Below are 4,672 nucleotides of genomic sequence, written 5' to 3' on the forward strand. Positions count from 1 at the left end.
TGGCGGAGGGCAGCTGCCCCAAGGAGCGAGTGCTGGTGCGTCCGGGGCTGGGGGACAGCGAGGACACAGTCCCTGATGTCCTTCATTTCCCCAACAGCCTCGCCAGCAGCCCTTTCGTTGATGAGTTCCGTGACTTCTCGGAATATGTGGCGGATGGCAACTGCCCCCCTGACCAAGCGGTGGTGGCACGGATAAAGGACAGCGAGGACACCATCGTGGCTGCCGAGGTCCTTGATGAGCTCCCTGACCTCCCCAAGTACGTGGCGGATGGCAACTGCCCCCAGGACCAAGCGGTGGTGGCACGGCTAGAGGACAGCGAGGACACCATCGTGGATGCCGAGGTCCTTGATGAGCTCCCCGACCTCTCCAAGTACGTGGCGGAGGGCGGCTGCCCCTAGCAGTGAGCAGTGGCGGTGGGGCTGGGGGATGGCGAGGACACCGTCCCCCATGTCCCCAACGTCCCCAGCTCGACCATCCCCCTCAACAAGCTCCCCCACCTCCTGGAGTACAGGGCAGAGGGCGGCTGCAACGAGGAGCAAGCGGCGGAGGTCATGCTGGCGGACGGCGAAAACATCTTTGCCGATCTCGACAGCTTCAACCACACCACCTCCTTCACCAAAGACCCCGACTTCTTGGAGGACGGGTCGGAGGGCAACAGCTCCAAGGACCTCCAGGCGGTGGCCATGCTGGGGGACAACGACCCCTTCTGGGGGGTGCCAGACTCCCCCTTGCAGGACCCCGACGGGAAGCAGGGCAGGGTGGCGGCAGACCTCCCCACCTTGCCGCCACTGAGTGCCCTGGAGGCTTCTGAGGAGAGCTCTCCGGAGAGTTTTCCAGATAGTTCTCGGGAGCGTTCAGAGGAGACTTCGGAGGACAGTCCTGTGGAGACGCCCTGGAAGGATCCCCTGAAGTCTCCTCCAGAGAGTCCCCTGCTGAGCCCACTGCGCATCCCGCTGCTGAGTCCCCTGGCCAGCCCCCCGGCTGCCCCCAGCATCAGCTGCCCTGGAAGGATCCCCTGAAGTCTCCTCCAGAGAGTCCCCTGCTGAGCCCCCTGCGCATCCCGCTGCTGAGTCCCCTGGCCAGCCCCCCGGCTGCCCCCCAGCGTCAGCCGCCCTGCACGGCCCCACTGGTGGAGGAGGCGCCGCGGAGGCAGCCCCGGCGGGTTCCGACCCGCCTGCCGCTGCCGCCACGCGCCACCTCCTGCCGGCTGGTGCCCAGATCGGGAGAGGCGGGCGACAAGAAGACCAAGCGCCCTGTGCCAGCCCGCACTCCCAAAACGCAGGAGACCTCCCCGCGGGACAACGTCCCACCAAAGAAAAAGAAGAAGATGGTGTAGCGCAGGTGTCCAAACGCTTGAACCCGCTGGGGGACGGGAAGCTGGTCGGGGACGGCGCGGCAGCAGGCCTTCACTGGCGGTGTGTCGGCCTCTGTCCCGGGGCTGCCAGTGCCCCGCGAGCCTGCCCAGCTCCACACTGTCACCTCCCAGCTGGCCCAGGCCAGCCTCTGGCAGGGGGTGCCAGGGCCCCTGGGGGTCCCGGGACAGGTGGGGCAGCTCCCTCGCGGGGTGCTGCTTCCCGCCAAGGTGCAGCTGCCCCCCGGGCTGCTCCCTGTCCCCTTGCCTATGGCTGGGGACAGCAAGTGGTCACAGGGACGCTGGTACCGCACCAGCCCATGGAGCAGGGGCCGTGGGCTGTGGTCCAGGGCGAGCCCCTGTGCCCCATGGGCTCCTGCATGCTGCACCTCCCTGCCCGCCCTGGCCCTCCACCACCCCGCCGCCCTGCGCCTCAGCACTGGCTGCAGGGCCCTGCCCTGCTCCACACCCTGCCTGGCAGTGCCTGGAAGCCGTCGCAGGCCTTTAACAAGGACGCAGTGGCCCTCGAGAGCAACGTCCCCGCCGCCAGCCCTGGTGGCAGCCCGCCCTGGCTCTGCCGACTGGCACAACCACGACCAAGCCCAAAGGTGAGGTCTGGGGGGTGGCAGGGCCCGTGGGCAGGTGGCCTGCGCTGAGGACAGCTTGCATCACCATGGGCCTGTGTTGGCTTTCTTTGCTTTTTCAGCAGTGGTGACCACCCCGATGGCCCTGGAGGAGCCCGCGGACATTCTCGGTCCGCGGCCGTACACCTTTGACGAGGCCTTTCATCAGCGGGCAGGTGACAACATCATCAACAATGTGCTCGCCTGGCTCAGCACCGTGGATGGCACAGGGGTGTCCCCGCCAGCCCTGACAGCCCCAGCTTGACCGCCTTCGTCCGTGAGCTCCCCGAGCTCTCTGCCCCGCGCCGGCCCGCACCCCCAAGACGCAAGAGGCATCCCTGTGGGAAAACAGGCCACCCAAGAAGAAGAAGAGGCTGGTATGCTAGGTAGCAAAACACTCCAAAGCCCTGTGGCAGGGGAAGCCAGACAGGGATGGCGCAGCAGCGGGCGGCGGCGGGCAGCAGGTGGGCAGCAGCGATCAACAAGCGGGCAGCAGCAAGTGCCGGGCGTCTGAGGGCACCAATGTGCCCACTTTGGGGCTCAAGCAACCCAGAAGCCGTGGGGACGCCGGGGGACAAAGTGCCCCGCGCCCGCTGCCTGCCCACCCAAACTGCCCACTGCTGATCGAGAAGGTGCGGAGCATGGATCCTTGCGACGTGTGACCCCAGAACAGGCTGCTGCGCAAAAAGGTCCAGGCCAAAAGGTCCGCTGCGGGGGCTGAGGACACCCTGCACCGAGCTGAGTGCACACGTGCTGAACTCCAGACCGAGCTGCCACCCGCTGGGGCAAAGAGTGATCGTGCTGTGGCCGGCACGCCACCCGCCCAAACCGGAGCCCCAGGCCGGCCCCAAGCATGCACCCCCGGGTCCCCAATCCCCTGCCAGCGACCCCAAGACCCAGCATGGGGCTGGCTGCCTCCAAGCCCCCGGCTGATGGCAAGAAGGAGATGGCACCGGCGGCGGCATCGAGCAGCAAGGCGCGCACCAGGCCTCCTGCCAAACCCAAGCAGCCCAGCTGGCTGTGCCTGTCGCCTGTGGGGTCCAAACCCCAGGAGAGGGGCTGCCGCAGCAGCTGCGCATGCCGCTGCGGCGACGGTGCCCTCCCGCCGACTCTGTGCTATCCCTCGGGCCCTGGGGGGGGCCTCAGGGCTGCGCCCACCCCGCTGGAGGAACAGGAGGAGTCGGTGCCCATCACAGCTGAGCAGCAGCCTGAACAGGAGCGCATGAAGAAGCTGGCCCAGGAGGAGCGGGAGCGGGCGGCCCTGCAGATGTCACTGGGCCAGCTGCAGCTTTTTGCGCAAGGGAGATCGACATGGAGATAGCCAACAAGTACGGCTACGCGTAACCCACCGGTCCAGCACCATTCCCCGCAGCACCCATGCACGGAGGAGAGCCGGAGGCAGAGACCTGCACGCACCCGCTCCAGCCCCAGCCCTTTTCCAGGTGCCTCTTTCTCACGCAACTGATTAAAAGAGTGCGTGTTCGCTTTGCAGCGCGTCTCGGCCTGTGGTCATTTGCACAGCGGGAGGGGAGACCGGGGGGTTAATGCAGCCCCTGCCCACCCCACGGGTGGCTCAGCTGGGCTGGGGATGGCCACTGAGAGAATGGCCACCCTAATGCTAAGCCCTAACCCTAGAGCACCTCCCCCCAAGCCCCTCACCCTAAGCAATAACCCCTAACTCCCCAACCCTATCCCCTGAGCCTAACCCCTAACGCTAATCCTATCCTGTTGCTTAGCAGATATTTCTGGTGTCTTACATGGCTCTGCCGTTTCTCGAATGAGTGCTTCTGGGTCGTTTTGAGCATTTAGATTCTCTCTCCGTCATAGGCGTGTAGTTCTTGCAGAATTATGGTGAGTCCTGGTCAATTGGTGACAAGGTCCGGTGCTGTAGGAGGACTTCAGGACCACAGAGGCTAACGGCCGGAGCGCAGTGACTGACTTTGGCTCCTAGAGGTCGACTTCCGACTCACAACTCTACGAACAGGAAGTCAATCTCTTTGATTCAGCCAGTCTCTATGGTATGGAAGTCCTGCAACCGAGCCCGAATGCCTCCCATCTGCCTTGATGTTTTTTGTGATTTGGTTTTGGGTTTTTTTTTTTTACGTGGTGGGTTCAATTTATACCTCTTGGTGCACTGCAGCGTGACAGACACGGCCAGACACTGCAGTGCTCGTTTGGCGAAGGCTGTATCACAGGCCGTCAGCTCAAATGGAGCTGAACAGCACTGCCCCCCTCCCCGGCCTGGGGACCCTCGCCAGGGCAGGCGAGGGGTTAGGCTTAGGGTTGCGTAGAGATACATCTAGTTGGCGTTGCGTACTGCACCGTCACGGTTCAAGTCAGCATGACTAAAGGACCCCAGCTTGTTGTCGCAAATGCAGGTTCGTTCCCGCTGTGCAATGACCAATCTCACACACGGAGACGAGATACTGATTTATTACAGGGGTGCGCAAGTCTGGATGCTAGATGGAACTAGCACACCTCAGTTAACACGCGGAAAATATTTACGCGCTTCGAGCAACAGCTACCAGTATTTTAAAAAGTTGGCTCGGTCACCCTTGTTCCCACTGGTTCTCGCAAGGCTCGTCTCCACTTAAAAGTCACAGCGTCCTTCTTTTTTATTGCGCATGCTCAGTGAGGAAGGGGCTTTTGTGAGTAGGGGGCTTTCCTGCCCAGGGGCAGGTTCAAATTGATGTTGATT

This window comes from Phaethon aethereus (assembly GCF_964289735.1).
Source record: "Phaethon aethereus genome assembly, contig: HAP1_SCAFFOLD_116, whole genome shotgun sequence".
NCBI classification, from domain to species: domain Eukaryota; kingdom Metazoa; phylum Chordata; class Aves; order Phaethontiformes; family Phaethontidae; genus Phaethon; species Phaethon aethereus.